At 36.0% G+C, this 19,974-nt stretch overlaps 1 pseudogene; it reads right to left on the bottom strand.

Moving 5' to 3' along the window:
- Positions 1 to 3,546: 3,546 nt before the first annotated feature.
- LOC150040549 (PCNA-associated factor pseudogene) overlaps positions 3,547 to 19,974 on the bottom strand; it is a 128,158-nt pseudogene continuing 111,730 nt past the window's right edge.

Here is a 19,974-nt window from a genome sequence, read left to right as displayed (position 1 = left end):
GCATAGGGGTTGAGGTTACATAAGTAAGATGATGAGTACATTTTATTTAAACAGTGCTAGCCACTCCCTCATTTTCTCACTTTTCCCCTGCCCAACTCCCTGGTCCCTCAGAATGTTTAGTTCATTTGCAGAATCAAGTGCAATATCACTGTTGAATTGGTTCATCCTTTATCCCAGTGTTTCTTTGATTCCCCTTTGCCTCCCCAAATAAGATAAAGGAAATCAAAAACAGTGATAACAGGGAATAAACCAAAGGAAATAAAGAAAAAAGAAATGACTGCAAACATTACAATAAAAAACCTCTCATTTCCATTTTTTGGAGTTCATTTGGATAAACATTCTTTAATATGGTCTTATGCACATAGCTATTGAGCCATTGTGATCCTCTCCTAAGAGTTTCTCCATTGTTCTCACTGTGTTAGGCTTAGAATGCTATTCAATGAATCATGTGCAAGTGAAATTATTGTTTTTTACTATTCATTGGACTAATTTATAGATTTATAGTTATTCTAGCTATTACAAATGAGGGAAAACATGCAGCCTATCTTAATTGGGTCTGGCTTACTTCACTTAATGTATTTTTTTCCAAGTCTTTCCATTTCCTTAAGAATGGGCAATGTCATCCTTTTTCCCCTCTTCTAAATGACAGTTGTTTTTGTTTTATGACTTCCATCTCTTTATTAAATAGTAGTTTTAGATTTTGTATGGACTTCTTTCTTGATTTGTTATTCAATGTCCTCTCTCATATCCTTTCGTTGAATGAGTTTTTTCATCGGATTCCCTTTCCTTCCTGAATTCATTCATATTTCTGTTTCTGGTTTCCGTGATATTTTAGAGAGTTTTAGTATTGTAATTCCAAGAATACGGAGTTTGAATTTTCTCCATGCTGAGTGGCCTGGTGGCCTTCTCAGACAGCAGGCCTGCTTCCCCCTGGGTGGGGCTGTCTTCCCTGGAATGGTTGTGTTTTCTATCAGAGAGCAAAAAGAAACAAGGATACCAGATTCATTTGCCCTCTTTAAAAATGTTGACTCTTCTCTGGAAAGTGTTACCAGCCAGTTGCTGTGGCAGGTTCTATGCCACTTTCATAAATAATGTTCCTGTTGGGTACGGGGAGGGATTCTTTCTGATGTTTCTGTGAGGAAGGGAGGATGTATTTTGTGAGTTACTCATAATTTCCTTTAGTGTTTTGAACTTTCCATTATGTGACAAGTTGTCTATGAATCCATCTGTAACTAATTGGGTTGTGTACTCCTGTTCCTGGGCTTTAAATTAGTGCTAGAGGTAAGTAGGAAACCTTTGGGCATTTTGTCTCTTGCTGCCACAGCCACCTTTTCATTGCCTCCTCCTGGGCCTCTGCCACCACAGCAGGAACATGCTTAAATCTGTCTTCTTTTGTAGGCTGCTTATAATTTCCTTCTTTGGTTTTAATATCTGTATAATTATAGGGTACGTGTTGTGACTCTTTAGATACTGATAGCTTACTGGGATCTGAAAACAGTTTCTTCAAAGAGAGCTCTGATAGTTCCCTATTAATTTTTTGCCAGCTTCATCTTTTCCCAAATATTTCCTTTTTTTAAGTAAGTAGTCATTTATTTCAAACAAATTTCACAAAATCTTGCTTGCTAAAACACGAATAGTTTTGAAAACTAATAGTCTATCAGTAAATAAAAAGTGTGATGAGGAAGCAAGAATGAGTTAACAAATATTAGATGCTCCTCTCTTCACTTATATCACTGATTATTTTAAGAAATGAAATAGAAACACTGAAGATTTTTATATTTTTCACTGTGTAAGCAATTCTATTAAAACAATAAATATACAACCCAAATTATGTTTCCTTACATAATTGTCAATTTTGTTACTTAGAACTGATGTCCTGAGCTATTCCACAGTAAAGAATTACAAACAAAAAAAAATGCATGCTTTTAATTTTTGTACTTTCCTAAAATTTTTCCCAGGGTCTATAGAACATTCATTTATTTTTTGCCAGTCCTGGGCTTGACCTCAGGACCTGAGCACTGTCCTTGGACTTTCTCAAGGTTAGAGTTCTACCACTTGAGCCTCAGAACCACTTCTGGCTTTTTTCTATATATGTGGTACCGAGGAATCGAACCCGGGTCTTCGTGCATGCTAGGCAAGCACTCTTCCACTAGGCCAAACTCCCAGCCCCCATTCATTTCTTTTGTAGGTTTCTTTTTGTTTTTACTTTTAAATTAAGTAGTCTAGTACTACCACAGTCTGTTAGACTTGGCATTTGCTTGATACTTAAGGTTCAAAGTTTCCTTTCCCTATTTAAAATTTATTTTATATTTCGCAAAATTCCTTTTCATAATATTTAAATCATTCAATGTTTATAGTTTTCTCAGGTAAATCACGAGTTTCTTTTCAAATTCCCTGAACAATTTTTAAACATTTGGAGCACCAGTGGCACCAGTGCTTTCTGGGCAGTTTCTTTTTAGCTCGGTGGGCTTCTAAAGCACTGATTTTAGACATAGCTCTGGGTTTATGGTTTGATTTGCCAATCAATTTTTATTGATATACAAATGGAAAATTGCAAATTCAAAGGACAATTCTATATTAAATGTATACCTAAGGAAAATTCTACTCTTGGGCCTGGAAATGTAGCTTAGTGGTAGAGTGTTTGCCTACCATGCATGAAGCCCTGGGTTTGATTCCCTAGTACCACATAAACAAAAAATTTTTTTCCAGTCGTGGGGCTTGAACTCAGGGTCTGAAAACTATCCTTGGGCTTTCTCAAGACTAGAGCTTTACCACTTGAGCCACAGCACTCCTTTCACCTTTTCTGTGTATATGGTACCCAGGAATTGAACTGTGGTCTTCATGCATGCTGGGCAGGGACTCTGCCACTTTGCCACACTCCCAGCCCATATAATCTTTTAAAAACTTTTTTTACAAAAATAAATTCTTACCCCTAATGTAACCTATGTAATCTCTTTGTTGGACTCTACATGTGTTTTTAAAAATCTCTTTGCTGATTTTTTTCCATTCATTTAAACTTAAGATCAAAATGTCTTGAACATTTTTTTAAAGATACCCATCATTTTATCAACATTATTTCTTTTTCCTCCCTTTTCTGAAAAATGATTGATTTCATTTAAATTTAAATAATACTGAATTATTTGATGTACAAAAGCCTGTTTTCTTTTTAAGCAAACAAAAGAAATAGAAATATGGCCCCAATTCCAATTATCAAATATTCATAAAAATGACATCAGTACAAAAATCTAAGCAAACCTCAAAGTAGCAGATTAGTAATTAGATGATGAAATCTGATTTTTTGATGAGAACAGAAGGTTAACACTAGATCAAAGAAACAATTTACTGCATTAAACTGAACATGTGCTAAAGGAGTAGCCACAATTTTACAAAGTCCTCGATTCACAACTACTTACTTTTAAACAATTAAGTTTTAGCAACATTTAAAAAAATAAATTCCTATTTAACAAAGCCAGTTGGACAAACATCACAAACATCTAGGATATCAGAATAAACATGAGACATTATTTATAGATGAGTAATTAAGTTCTATTCTTTTTCAGCATCTGAATGATCAGGTTGCAAAGGACATGTTTTTTTCTTTGCTTTTCCTAAGCCACTGGGTCCTGCCTCTTCAGGAATCTGATTTTCTTTTTCAGAACCTTTAGGAGACTGACTAAAGAATTCTCCAATTCCTTTTTGCCACTTGGGAGTTGGGCGTACACAAACTGGATTCCCTCCCGCATACTTTTTTCAGCTTTTCTGGGTGAAGGAGATGGAGAGTTGATGGCAGAAGCAGAGGAACCCAACACCTTCCTAGGAGCACTGGAAGCCACCACTTTTCTGTAGGTGCTTGAGACACTGTCTGCTTTAGTCCGCACCAGAGGGAGAGAGAGAGAGAAAGGCCTAGCAGAAAGTGATTCAGTGGCCAAGGATCCGATCACAAATATTTCTTATACTGCATTCAAAGACATGCCATCAAGTCATTGCGAGCCAAGGTGAAGAATGGAACTAGAGAAGAAAGGTTATCTGAATGATTGTTGTCCTTAATGTAGTATGCTGTCTCTCATCTCCTTTGCTGTCCCTTGGTTATCTCATATTGGTATAGTATCTCACTTTGTTATCTGATATATTGAATTTATTTGTATTTGGATATTTGAAATTTGATAGGGAAGGGGGGAAAACCAAGACGGGTGGCGGGTGGGGGGGGGGAGGGAAACGGGTACCAAGACATGTGAAAGGGTATCAGTGTATGTGAATTAATGCACCTTCTATCTGGCAAATATCATGTAACCCTTTTACTAATTACAATAAAAAAAAGAAAGGTTATCTGAGAAACTCCTGAGTCTTATTCAAGTATGTTTACAATCCTTTTAGATGTGCCTAACATGTTCGTTGCATCTCATTTAAATTCTGTCCCTGTGCTTTCACATGAATCAAGTCCCAGATGATTACCTTTGCCTAAGGAAATCAAAATGGCTCTTTAAGTCTTGCAAATGTAGCACTTTGGTTATAATGAATGCAAATATTTTGAGTAGTACAGTTATAGCTGATTCTACCCAGAAGGGAAGTGATAAGGGGTTTTGGAAACAATTTTTCACTTTTTCCCTAAATTATTTCTAAAATTATGAAAATCACATCTTGTGGAAGACAATTTTCTTCAGCTGCCCTTCACACATTCCTAACAGGGTCACAACATTTTTTTTCTGTCTTCCTTGACTTTGACCTTATTTCTAACTAAATAGTATCTTGGCTTATATTAATAGATTTCCCCCCTTTCCCTGCCCTAGTGATGTTATAACTTTTCCTGTATTAACTATTAATGAAGGGCAGCCTACTCAGATTGCTTTACTTTGATTCCTAAACCTAATATGTCTAAGAGAGGCATAGAAACCTCAGTTCACCTCATCACACTGCATTGTCAGCATAGCTCATTTCTTATACCTGATGTTTATTTTGAGATATGGAGTTCAGACAAAAAATGACACAGAGTTATGAAGTACAACTACATATTAGCCAAAACAAATATTACCTATTAAGTAAATCTTATGAGTAAAAGGACAAGGACCCACTTGTAATATTAATAAAAATAATGGGCTCTACAATCACCTCACTGCTCATGCTTTTATAGATAAGAGTAGTGATAAATCTCTCATGTAACTCTTTTCTTGAAAGTAAAAACCAGTCATTATTTCTATCACCATATATACAAAATACCATAATGTGATTATCAATTAACAGACTCTTGTATTTATTAGGTTTTAAAAATATTTGGTGAGTATATGAAATTCAAAGTATTTTGTTAAGACTCTAGTTTCATTCACAGTCATTAAATAATTACATCCAAAAGGTTGAAAGTCAAGTACTGGTATCTCATCATTGTAATCCTAGATACTCAGGAGGCAAGGATCTGAGTGTTGTGATTCTAATACAGCAATGGCAGGAAAGTCCATGAGAATCTGATCTCCAATTAACTACCAAAAAGCTAAAAGTGGAGATGTTGTCCAAGAGGCACAGAAAGGAGAAAGGAAAACTCAGGGACAAACCCCAGACCCTTAGTTAAATCCCCAGGAATATCAAATAAGGAAGGAAGGAAGGAAAGAAGGAAGGAAGGAAGATATATATATATATATATATATATATATATATATATATATATATATATATATCGTACATACAAAAAGTCACAAGTGGTGCCTGTGATAGAGATCTAGCCTTGATAAAGCCCAAGGACAGTCCTCAGGCCCTGAGTTCAGGACTTGGAAAAAAACATTTCTAATCTATCTTGATTTGATTCAATTAGAGAATGAAATGCTTGGAATTTTATGTCCATACAGGAGATAGAAAATAGAGAAAAGGAACTGTATAGATTCATCTAGTTAAAAGAAAAAATATGTATAATCTTTTTGTAACTGGAAAATTACTATAAAGTTCATTCGGTTAACAAATGCAATTGTCATTTTCTTAGTTACATGACATATAATATATTGTAAAAGTTTGTATGGAGAAAGAAAGGGAAGTAAGATTATTTGTTATCTTTGGCATTCATAGTAAAAAGACCAGAAAATCTGAAACATATTATCGAATTATATTTCCAAGATACTGTTGAAGGTCTGAGATATGAATTCAATCCCATGGGGTAAATATATTGTCCCTTTCAAAATGACTCAGGCTTCATGAAAATAGTTCTATATTAAACATTTCTTAATACCTGTTTCCATGTTATTTGTAACACATAACTGAGTAAATCAGTTCTTAAAAGATATTTGAATTTATTTCTATTCAAATTAATTAAATGGACAAAAGGAAATTTTTCTGATTTGTAATTGCTTCAAGATATAATTGTACATAATTATGCACAATGTGATTGCTATCGATATAAACATAACACCAACTAGGTGGATCCATGTCTTCTGCAAGTTAGAAATCCGAAACAAACCAGTTCTAAAGCAAAGGAAAAGTAAGTTTATTACAAGAGCTGTCACAGTGTACTTCTTTTCCCCTGATTCCCTATGTCAGCTTAACCCCAAATATGTATTTATTTTAAGTTGAAATGTATTTTTTCATATATTTTTTATTGTAATGAATAGAAAGGTTACATTATATTTGCCAAACATGAGGTGCATTAATTCACATACATTGATACCCTTTCTCATTCTTGGTCCCCATTTCTTTCCCCCCCAACCCCACCCCTCATCTTGTTTCCCCCCCTTCCCTATCCAATTTCAAATAACCAAATACAAATATATCCAATATATCAGATAACAAAATGAGATACTGTAATAATATGAGATAACCAAGGGACAGCAAAAGAGATGAGAGATATAACATAGTACCTTAAGGACAACAATCATTCATTATATGGCTTATGTTTCTATATCCTAGAGGTCCTTTCATTTAGCGTCAAACTGTATGGCCTTATGTATCTAGGTTTTGCTCTATTGTAAATCACTGCTAGGAGAGCCCAAGGTTTCTACTGATTATGACAATTGCAGGAGACTATTGGGCCTATGTTCCTTTGAGTCTGCCTTACTTCACTTAATATGATTTTTCCTAAGTCTTTCCATTTCCTAACAAATGGGACGATGTCGTTCTTTCTGACAGCAGCATAGAATTCAATTGTGTGTATATATATACCACATCTTGTTGATCCACTCAACAACTGAGGGACATCTAGGTTGGTTCCACATCATTGCTATGGTAAATAGTGCTGCAATGAACATCATTGTGATAGTGGATTTAGTATGCCCTTGTTTCTGGACAACTGGGTAAATGCCTAATATTGGGTCATAGGGGAGCTCTATGTTTAGTCTTTTGAGGAACTGCCATACTGCTTTCCATAGTGATTGAACGAGTTTGCACTCCCACCAACAGTGTAGTAGTGATCCCTCCTGGCCACATCCCCTCCAGCATCTGTTATTAGATTACTTGATCCTGGACATTCTATCTGGAATGCGGTGGAATCTTAGAGTTGTTTTGATTTGCATTTCTTTTATGACCAGAGATGTTGAGCATTTCTTCATGTGTCTATAGGCCATTTTTGTTTCTTCTTCAGAGAAGACTCTCTAAGTTTTTGGCCCATCTTTTAATGGGATGGTTGCTTCTTTGGAGATTAGTTTTGGAGTGATTCAATTTTTTTGAGCTGTTGATATATTTTAGATATGAGGCCTTTGTCTGTTGTATGGTTGGTGAAGATCTTCTCCCACTCTGTAGGATTCCTAATTAATTTACTAGCTATGTCCTTTGCCATACAAAAGCTCTGCAGTTTAATGCAGTCCCACTTATCCAGACTTAATCTGATTTGTGGTGATTCTTGGTCCTTATAAAAAAAAGTTTTCACCTGAGCCAAGGAGGCCTAGTGTATCTCCTATTCCTTCTTGTAAAGTTTTCAGTGTGTAGGATTTTCCCTCCAGGTCTTTGATCCATTTGGAGTTAATTCTAGTGCAGGGTGACAAAGAAGGATCCAACTTTAGTTTTCTGCAGGTGCTTAACCAGTTCTGCCAGCAACACTTGTCGAAGAGGCTGTCTTTCTTCCATTCTATTTTTTGGCTCCCTTGTCAAAGATTAAGTGGTCATAGGTATGTGGTTTAATATCTGGGTCCTCAGTTCTATTCCATTGGTCTTCAGGCCTGTTCTTGTGCCAGTACCAAGCTGTTTTGATAGTTATAGCTCTGTAATAGAGTCTAAAGTTTGGTATTGAAATTCCTCCTGCACTGTGCTTTCTGCTAAGAAGTGTTTTTGCTATACGGGGTCTTTTATTATTCCATATGAAATTTGGGATTGCCTCTTCCATTTCTTTAAAGAATGCCATTCGGATATTGATGGGTATTGCGTTGAATTTGTAGATAGCCCTTGGTAAGATTGTCATTTTCACAATGTTTATTCTTCCAATCCAGGAGCATGGGAGGTTTTTCCATTTCCTCAGTTCTGCTTTAATTTCCTTTTTCAGGGTTTTGAAGTTTTCATCAAAAATTCCTTTACATTCTTAGTTAAGGTAATTCCTAGGTACTTTATTTTCTTTGAGGCTATTGTAAAAGGAGTTGCTTTCCTGATTGTTGCCTCATTCCTCTCACTGTTGGTGTAGAGGAAGGCAGTTGATTTTTGAGGGTAAATTTTATACCCTGCTACCTTTCCAAAGTTTTGAATCAGCTCAAGGAGCTTGGAAGTGGAGTCTATATGATTCTTTAACTACAGAATCATGTCATCTACAAAGAGGGAAAGTTTTACTTCCTCTTTTCCTATTTGGATCACATTTATGCTTGCTTCTTGCCTTATTGCACTGGCTAGGAATTCTAATTCTATGTTAAAGAGAGAGTGGGCATCCTTGTTTCGTTCCTGATTTTAGAGGGAATGGCTTTAGATTTTCGCCGTTAAGTCCAAATTGTTGGTTTGGGATTTTTCCAATTTGTTATTTTAGGCACTCAGGGCTATAAATTTTCCTCTGAGTACTGCCTTTGCCGTGTCCCAAAGGAGCTGGTATTTTGTGTGCTCCTTTTTGTTAAATTTCATAAACTGTTGGATTTCTGTTCTGTTCTCTTTGATGACCCATTGGTGATTCAACAATGTGTTGTTCAATCTCCATGAGTTACAGGGTTTTCGTTGGTGGAGATGGGTGTTCAGTTCCAATTTGTTGCCCTTGTGGTCTGAGAGAATGCAGGGAATAATTTCAGTGTTCCTGAATCTGCCCAGGTTTGTTTTCTGTCCTAAAATGTGGTCTATTTTGTAAAATGTTCCATGTGTTGCTGAAAAAAAGGTATATTGTATTGTTGCTGGGTGGAATAATCTGCACATGTCTGTTAGATCTAGTTGGTCTATACAGTTATGTCCTCCTTGAGGAAAGATCCCTTTAGTAGTATGAAGTAACATTCTTTGTCTTTTCTCACTAATTTTAGATTGAAGTTTATTTTATCTGAAATGCAGATGGCAACTCCAGCCTGTTTATTCCAACTTCTCACTTTCAAAAAATATTTTTTTGGGGGGTAAGATGTGTCTCTTGAAGACAGCAGAACGATGGATCTTGCTTTTTGAACCAACTTTATAGTCTATGTTATGTAATTGGAGAGTTCAGTCCATTGAAATTGAGAGTCAGGTTTGAGAAATATTTATTAGTTCCTGCCATTTTTACAAGGTTTCGTTAGGGCCTGTGTCTTGATAGTTCTTGTGATACTTATATGTCATGAGTTTCATGTGCCATTTCTTTCTCTGTGTTACATTTGTGTTGGTTTTCTATGTGTAGAACATCTTTGAGAATTTTCTGTAATATTGGTTTGGTTGCTACATAATGTAATGTTTTTATTGTTCCCTCAGTTATGAATGAGAGCTTGGCTGGGTACAGTATTCTTGGTTGGTAGTTATTTGACTTCAGGGCATGACATATATCCCTCCAATCTCTTCTTGCGTGCATGGTCTCTGCTGAGAAATCTGTGGTTATTCTGATTGGTTTGCCTTTTTAGATGATTGTTCTCTTCCCCCTGGTTGCTTTTAGGATCCTTTCTTTGGTCTCTATTGATCCAGTTCAGATTATAATGTGGTGGTGGGATGTCCTTTTTCTGGTCAGGTCAATTTGACGTTCTAAAGCTTCTTGTATCTGGATGGGCCTGCCATTCTGGATATTTGGGAAGTTCTCTGAGATGATTGATTGAAGTATATTTCCAATACTATTTGCCTCTTTCTGCAGACCCTCCTCAATACCAATTATCCTTAAATTAGACTTCCTAATTGTATCAGAGGACCAGAGATAGAAAAATAATATAAAGAAGACAAAGGAGGTAGGAAAAGAATACTGCAGGAGTGTAAGATTATTATAGTAATGAAGAAAAGGTATTGTGTAAGGATAACTGACCTAAGGTGATAGACAGGTAGAATATTTGATTATAAAGTTTAGATGAACTTAGATAAAACTTATGAAAATAAGAAGAGTGATAAGAAGATTATATAGAGAAAAGAGGGAGGTAGATATAGGAGATTTCAATGATACAAAATTTAAAAAGAAAAAAGAAAGAAAACAACAACAAAATAAAAGAAAAAAGAACACACACACACACACACAAATCAAAACCAAAAACCAAAAACCAAAAAAAAAAAAAAGAGAGAGGAGATTCCTCACTCTTGTGAGTTCTTCCCCAAGAGATACTTGGGTTTAAAAAGCAGGTGACTGTATCAATATGGATATCATTTTTATTCAGATTGTTACTGTGTTTCTAGGAACGACCAAAGTGATAGAAGGGATGCATGAAATGAGAGGAGAAAAAAAGGGAAAGAAATGGAATGAATCAGCACTGGGAGTTTTGCCTAGTGGTTAAAGTGCTTGCCTAGCATGCATGAAGACCCGGGTTTGATTCCTTGGTACCACATACATAGAAAAAAGCCGGAAGTGGTGCTGAGGCTCAAGTGTTAGAGCTCTAGCCTTGAGAAAGTCCAAGGACAGTGCTCAGGCCCTGAGCCCAAGCCCAGGACTGGCAAAAAAAAAGAAAAGAAATGGAATGAATCATAACATTAGAAAAAAGGTGTAGGTATAATGGTAAAGCGAAAAATGAGAACACCTAAAATGCAAATGAAAAGGGGTAAATGAACAAACAAAAAAAAGAAAAAGAAAAAGGATATTCTTCAGGTTTGTTTTTTTTGGTGGGGGGGGCAGGATAGGAAACTTGTGTCTCCACAAATTCGGGACCCATACACTTCACAAAGTCTTTTTCTCTTGTGATTTGGCTTTGCGGTTTTTCGGATCAGATTGCTTGATTGGTAGTAAAACAAAGCTGAATTATCCGCGGGCAGCTTTGTTTACCAGGTCTGTGGTAGTGCAGGGGATGGACTTCAGAAGAGCTGGGGCCAGATTTCTGGCTAAGGGATCTCTGGGAAATCCTTTGCCAGTTAGAAAGATGGCGTTACCAGTATTACCTGTCAGGTTCCAATTGCTTTGCCCGGGTCTTTGCCAGCAGTCAAGATGGTGCTGCTCTCAGGTTGAAATGTTAATAAAGGTTTTTTTTTATATATGTTGATGACCATAGAGGATTTCTGGTTTTTAAATATTATGCCCTATGAATTATTTCCAATAAATAATATTAGATCTCCAAGTAGGCATCAATTATAATTGTTCATCCTTGATTGGAATGTGATACAATAAGCCTCAGTGATACTGAGCCTTAGTTTACATGTTGCACTCAAGTAGATTGAAAGAATAAGTCTTTTGGATCAAATAAGTATCTAGATAATATGGTTCTTGATATATTAATTTGGGGATATTTGGTTCAAGCTACAGGAGATATAAAAAGAAATACGTTTAAGTCCTTGTTGTATTGTGGTTCTATCAAGCATAAATGCAAAGAAAAACAAACATCGAGAAAAGCTAATGCATATATGATAGGGGAAATAGTAGGACCAAGAAATGATAAAATGAAGTAAAAACACTTGTGAGACAAGTTATAAAGGAGAAAAATAGAGCCAAACATGATGTAGGAAGAGATAAGAAAATAGCACATTTGTTCATTGAATCACTGTTCTGTATCAATTCTGTGATGGATGCTTAGCAAAGCTAAAGCTAAAAGTTAAAAAAAAATAGCCACAAATCCTTAACACCTGTGTCTCTCAAGTTACAAAGAACCAATAGGTCACTGTGTAAATATTGCTCAAAAGACAAATTGACAAAGTAGTTCCATTTTTAGAATACGGTATGTAGTCATTAAATTTATCTTTGCTTTATTATTATGTATCTATCTACCAATCGATCAATCAATCTATAATTTAATTTTGTTCCAGTTCTGGGGCTTGACCTCAGAGCTTCAGTGCTGTCTCTGAGCTTTTCACTTAAATCTAACACTCTGTCACTTGAGCCACAGCTCCACTTCCAGATTTTTGGTAGTAATTTGAGCTAGTAAGTCTCATTAACTTTCCTTCCCTGGCTGGCTTTGAACCATGATCCTCAGATTCTCACCTTCTGAGTAGCTAGGATGATAGGGGTGAGCCACCTGTACCTGGCTAGTTATTTATTTTTATGTCTCTTGAGGATTCATCAAGTGTAAATACAATCCTGAGATAGCCTTGCAGAATAAACGTATGTGTGTTTGTGTGTATGTATGTAGCTGGATGTAGTGGCATGTGCCCATAATCTAAGCAATCTGGATGCTGAGGTAGGAAGATCAAAAATTCAAGACAAGACTCACTTACATATTACAGTTCTGTCTTATAAAAACAAAAAACAAACAAACAAAAACAACAACAACCAAAAACAAGGGCCAGCAAAAGACTAACATAGAGCTCCCCTATGACCCAGCAATTCCACTACTTGGCATTTACCCAACCATCTAGCACAGTGATGTCCATTGCAGCACTATTTACCATAGCAAAGATATGGAACCAACCCAGATGTCCCTCAGTTGATGAGTGGATCAACAAGATGTGGTATACACACACACACACACACACACACACACACACACACACACACACACACACACACACAATGGAATTCTATGCTGTCAGAAAGAACGACATTGCTCCATTGGTAAGGAAATGGAAAGACTTAGGAAAAATCGTATTAAGTGAAGTAAGCCAGGCTCAAAGGAACATAGTCTGCATGGTTTCCTTCATTTGTCATAATCAGTAGAAACCTTGGGCTCTCCTAGCAGAGATTTGCAATAGAGCAAAATCTAGATACATAAGGCCATACAGTATGACGCTAAATGAAAGGATCTCTAGGCTATAGAAACAAAAGCCCTATGAGTGATTGTTGTCCTTAAGGTACTATGTTATCTCTCATCTCTTTTGCTGTCCCTTGGTTATCTCATATTGTTACAGTATTTCACTTTGTTATTTGATATATTGGATATATTTGTATTTGGTTATTTGAAATAGATAGGGAATGGGGGAAAACAAGATGAAGGGTGGGGGTTGGGGGAGGGAAATGAGGACCAAGATATGAGAAAGGGTATCAATGTTTATGAAGTAATGCACCTTTTATCTGGTGAATATAATGTAACCCTTCTATTAATTAGAATAAAATATATGAAAAAAAGGGCCAGGAGTTTAGCATAGTGGTAGAGTGCTTGCCTGGCATGCATGAATACTTGGGTTCGATTCCTCGGTACCATACACATAAAAAAAGCCAGAAATGGTGCTGTGCCTTAAGTGGTAGAGCACTAGCCTTGAGAAAGCCCAAGGACACTGTCCAGTCCTTGAATTTAATGCCTTGACAAAAAATAAAAATAAAACCAAAAGTCACTTGTATAAATTATTATGTACACTGTCTGAAATTTTTTTGCACAGTTTGATCCCCTTGAAGTCATGGTGTTTCCAAATTCATTAAGTCTAGGAAGCTAGACAGGTAGTCAAAAACACTGGTTTAAAAAAACAGCTACTCTATCTTTACATTTTGTTTCCCCTCCCCACTCCTGTATTTATTTGTCCCCTTTTCAAGAAAGTGCCTGCAACATTCTACTTGAAAATAAATTTCTCTGATTGAGAACAGGTCTTGGAAAAACTTTGCTCATCTAAACAATTAGTAGTGCTATGTGGGCAGGTTGCCAATCTCCCTTATTTTTTCTAGACTTGCATTGAATGCATTGCTAATACCAGATGGTTCAATTTCCTATCTGGCCAAAGCCACTCAAATCTTTTCTAAAGAGAAGCATTTGGGGATTCCCAAGTTTAATATGCCAAAAGAAAATAATGTGAGCCACAAATGGAAAATGGTGTGTGTGTGTGTGTGTATGTCTGTAAATTTTTAGTAAGGGTGTATTTTCATAAATCACTGAAATTTAATTATAATCTCTATTGTATTTTAGTTGCTAGTATCTATTTATGGTTCCCAATGCATGTTGATCTGCAACCGCTTTCTTCCTTCTCTGCTTAAGTTAGTAGGAAGTGTCCATTCACAATTTAGCAGAGCTTCAGTCAGCTACATACTTGAGACTGATGAAATGACACATTAGGTTTCATCTAGCTTTTGACATTGAAAAAATTATTGAAACTTACTGGCCTCATATGAAGATATGGAAGATATTTTACTTACCTAACATTTATGTCTGACATGCCTGAAGTTGTAGGCTCCATTTAAATGAGTGTCACAGTCAAGAGTTGGCTTCTGCTCTTATATATGATTTTGTATACAATTTTTACGTTCTTTTGTTTCCTCAATGGACCATAACTCTAATTTCTCACGAATAACATAGCTGCAGTTGTCTACTTCTCAACTTCAGTCCTTCCTTAAAGGGTACTGAGGCACAGCATGTAGCTTAAGGCATTCTGGACCCTAAAATGGATGCCAAGTGGACTATATAACACACATAGTGTCACAGAAAGAGAGAGAGAGAGAGAGAGAGAGAGAGAGAGAGAGAGAGAGAGAGAGAGAGAGAGAGAGAGAGAGAGAGAGAGAGAGAGGAAAAAGTTACTGAGCATAAGCTCCACGATGGCCTAGACCTTATCTTGCTCCACGCTTCCCACCTCAGGAAATATCTGTTGAAATCAAATAATCCTTTCAGTATAAGAAATACACTTTAAGCTGTTGAGAAAATGATTGCTATGAATAATTTACATAGGAGAAACTACAAAAATATGTTTTAAAAGACTAGGGTGTTTTATTATAGAAAAAGGTATTTCCTCCATACATAAAGGTAGATGATGAAAATCGAAAATCTTTACTACAGTATATACAGTTAATATAATATATGTATCATTGCTATTATTAATAATATTATTATTATTTAACCATATCAATTGTGTACGGAGCATTCATCATGCTTATTTCTTTCAATTCTACCTACAGTCTCTTTTATTTTCCCTGTGTCTAATGACAACTGTTATGTTCAATATTTCCACAAAGTGAATTTATTGGTTTCTTTAAATATGTGAGAATAGTTGATATTTTTCTTTCCATGTCAGGCTTGTTTGAGTCAATATAATCTTTTAGTTGCATCCATTTTGCTGCAGATGATAGGATTCTATGCCTAATGGCTAAGTAGCATCCCATTGTGTAAATATATCACATTTTCTTTATCCATTTGTCTGCTGAAGGGCATGTGAATTGATTCTGTATTTCAGCTGTTATAAATAGGGCTGCAATAAACATAGTGGTACAAGTATGGAACCATATTGCTAACTCATTCTGCTTTTACTTTGTGTGTGTGTGTGTGTGTGTGTGTGTGTGTGTGTGTGTGTGTGTGTGTGTGTGTGTGTGTAACTAAATGGAATCAGTTCCACAGGCTTTTCTGCCAAGGCTGTGTTCGAATTGTGATCCTCAGTTCTCAGCTTTCTAAGTAGCTAAGATTACAGGAGAGAGCCACCAGTGCACAGCTTACTTGTTTATGGAATGTCCATAAAGTTTTCTATGATGACTGTGTTAAATTACATTCTCTTTATCAGTTTAAAGGATTGAGTTTATTCTACATATTCCTATTCAATGTTCCTACTACCATGTATTAAAGAGACTCTCTTCCTTCTGCTATATGTTCTTCATTTCTTTGTATTAATCTGTTCCCTGTGCAAGTTTGGATTTATTAGATTCATTTCTGGGTTCTCTCTATTCTGTACAATTGACCCATGTATCTGTTTTATATCAATAATATAGTACTAGAATTGTGATATATACAAAAGTTTGTGTGTGTGTGTGTGTGTGTGTGTGTGTGTTCTTTTTGGTTTGTTTGTTTTCCTTTGGCTTTTTTAGGTCCTTTTGCATTCCAACTGAATTTTTTTTTCAGTTTCATATTGGGAAATTTCATTGGAAAAAAGAAGATACTGAAAACCATTGGAATCGGCTGAAATGCCCATTCAACGTCAGTCATAACTGTATGCTAAAATTGCAGAGCAGCACAAATATGATTGTCAAAATGACTCAATCCAAATTGAGACACTCGCAAAATTTGCAAGTAACCTAACCCTAGCAGGCTCTTGTAAAGTACATTGAACTGCGCATGTGTATTGTTGACTAGGTGGATACAGAACTGCCTCCTCAGGGTTTGGCTTTTCCACACCCTAACTCTCCAGTAATCTTTTCTGTAAGATTTTATTGCCAGCACTAGTGGCAGGTGCTTGAGATCAAAGAGAGAAGTCCTCCCAAAAGCATCCCTACCCTAGGCTTCTCTTCTTGAACTCTGTTTGTCAATTTGACCTAATTCCTTTCTTTTTCTTTCTCCTTACTCCATTCTCTCTCCCTCTTCCTCCCCTCTTTCTCTCTCTCTCTGTCCACACACACACACACACACACACACACACACACACACACACACACACACACAGAGAGTTTATTCTTTTCATTCTTCAAGGTTAAAGGAAAGTAACTAGTTATTGAGTAATCTGTCCTCACCTTAGAAGTATTCAAATTTGAAATGTATTAATATTCAATATATTATATAGAGGAGTGTGTTTGTGTGTTTGTGTTTATTAACTGCATATACGTGATTGCATGCATTTTTATTGTTTCAGGGAATTTCAGTGAAAATAATACTTATTGGCTGGAAAATGGAATAATTCGCAATACTGATACTGTCAGAGCAGAGTATTTATGTTAGCTACTCTGGGAAAATACTGTACTGTAGTGAACTGAAATTCTATTCTAGAAATACTGGACTTTAAAACCTCACAATATTGGGGAAATAAGGGTAAATTGTTGCACATAAAATCCAAGCGGGGAAACAACACTGCTATATATTGCTTTCTTTTTGCCAGTCCTGGGGCTTGAACTCAGGGCCTGAGCACTGTTCTTGAGATTTCTCAAGGCCAGCACTCTACCACTGGAGCCACGGCACCGCTTCTGGCTTCTTCTGTATATGCAATACTGAGGAATTGAACCCAGGGCTGCGTGCAAGCTAGGCGAGCATTCTACGACTAGGCCACACTCCTGCTCCCTACTATATATATTTCTTAAGGAAAAAAATAAAACAGTGTACTAGAACCACAATGCATGTGTTCCTCTACTGATGACATGTGTAACAAGAACTCACTTTTATAAAGAAGTGAAAGGGAAATGCATTAGCACTGGGCTGTTTCAACCGTCAGAAAAGGCATTTGATCAGATGTTTGATTTTCATCTGTTATGAAAAGCTTTCTTATAAAGAAAAAAAGAATCTCACTATATTTCTAATAGCAAAATGGCTGATTCTCATTTCCTGCCTACTGAATTATTTACATACTCCTTTGAAGGCCATTTATATCCAACCTACACTTAAGCAATGCTGGAGAATTTGGCAAGCTTATTTATAATAGCATTTCTTCTAATTTTAGTATATTCCCTTCATGTAATATAGACAAATTCTGATTTTCTTCACTTTAGAGATAAATGAACACCTATGTTACCATACATATAGCAGATCTTGTATACCACAGAGCAATGGGTGAAGTGAGTTCGGCAAGATTGCCATTTTGTGTGTGTGTGTGTGTGTGTGTGTGTGTGTGTGTGTGTGTGTGTACCTGTTCTGGAGCTTGAAGTTAGGGCCTGGGTGCTGTCATTGAGCTCATGAGCCACAGGTCCACTTCTGACTTTTTTGTAGTTTATTGGAGATAATAGTCCTACAGACTTGCCTGCCTGAGCCCAGGTAGGAATTGTAATTGTAATTAAAATCCTCAGATTTTGTAATCCTCAGATCTCAGTTATCAGAATTTAAGATTGCTATTCTTTGAGCAGTAAACACAGGCAAATGGGCAAGTGAGAATTTAGTGAGAAAGATACATTATAACCTCTCTCATGGTCCTACCCCATATCCAGTCTGACTTAGGACCTGTTGCCATCTTCCAGCACTCTTTAAAATGAAGAAAGTGTTTTTAATATCTTGGGAAATATTCTAGATGATGAATTGGAGCCAGAGTCCTTGGTTCTTTCCCAAAGATGCAGATACCAGACCTCCATCCTTCATGGAAGAGAAGTGAGTGTTCCTCTCACATAAAATCCTTCTTTTTGCTCCTGGTGTGGTGTGATAGGAAAGATGTATGTTGAAACACTGAAGCTACTCAATTTTCTCTTCATTATAGACACTGTATGGCTTTGTTAGAGAGAGAGAAATAGGAGAAGCAGGTTCTTCCGCAGCTACAAAGCACCAGCTGACATTCAGATTGATCAAAATACAATACTATTTTTTAAAAAAATTCATTATGTTCACAAAACTGATTTTTCTATGAGCTGGACAACTAGTTGTAATGTTTCTTTTTCTTTTTTCTATTTTGTCAGTCATGGAGCTTGAACTCGGTGTCTGAGCTCTCTCCCTGAGCTCTTCACCTCAAGGCTAGCACTCTACCACTTGAATCACAGTGTCAGTTCCTGTTTTCTGGTGGATAATTGGAGAGAAGAGTCTCTAACACTTTCCTGCTTGGGCTGGCTTTGAACTGTAATACTAAGATCTCAGCTAGGATTACATATGTGCGCCAGCAGCAATTAGCTTAATGTTTCTTGATTTTTTAACAACATGCCATTTCTAGTTTTCAGTTCATACAAAATTAGAAATACATGTGTTTCAGTAGATAAAAAGGGTCATGGTGAAACAAACAAAAGCGTGGCAGAAATGTGAATACTTAGCTGGATTAAGACATTGCAGCGGCAGTTCCTAAGTGTAGTTGATTACATTTGACTGAAAATAAAGATCTTTTACTTAGGTGATAAATTCGGTTTTTTAAATGTTTGTGTAGAATTTAAGGAAATGAAAATTACATTGAAAACTTTATCATTTTATTGTAACAAGAATAAGACCTTTAATTAGTAATATAGTAGATTTATATCTCTAAGTAGTTTTTGAGTTTTAACAAGCTTAGTATCATAACTGGTGTTAAATTTTTGCTCTCTATTACTAATAAATTAGAAAGGTACAAATTTCTTATTTGGGATCATATATATATATATATATATATGATTTTATAACAATTATGCCCAACTTTTTCTATCTGCCCCAAATTCTTTCTTTTTTCCAAATTTGTATTTTATCTATATCTAAGACAAATGTCTAAATGAGGAAAATGGCTTGAAATAGCTATATTGCTTCTTCCCATAGTTTGTCTGTGAAGTGTTAACTTAATCTCTCTCTAAACCTTCACCATTTCTTGTCTCCTTATTTGACATATTGAGGTAAGTAGACCGATTTAACATGTGGAACCTAAGAATTGTGGCCTGGGGCTTAAAATTCCTGAAACAACTTAAAAGAATAAAATTATTTTCTTGTAATTTTGGATTTTCAAAGTCCAAGATCAAGGTACTGTCAAGGTTGGTTTCTGGTGAGGATTTTTCTTCCTGTCTACTAGCCTCATTATATCCTCACAAGTCCTTTTCCCGTATCAATAATTATGCTTGTTGCCCCTTCAATTTTTATAAAGGAAACCAGTTCTAATGACTTATGGCCACAGACTATTGATTTCATTAGCCTTAATAACCCCTTTAAGGTTACTATTTTTATATATATTTATATTATATTGTGGGGTTAGGTCTTCTACATTTGCACAAGGGACACAAAATTCAATGCAAAATACTAAGTTGCAGGTAATCATTTGAGTCCTTAAAGTAGACAA

Source organism: Megascapheus bottae, chromosome X (genome assembly GCF_031878675.1).
Source record: "Megascapheus bottae isolate mThoBot1 chromosome X, mThoBot2.hap1, whole genome shotgun sequence".
NCBI lineage: Eukaryota > Metazoa > Chordata > Mammalia > Rodentia > Geomyidae > Megascapheus > Megascapheus bottae.
This window is presented reverse-complemented; position numbering and strand designations above follow the sequence as displayed.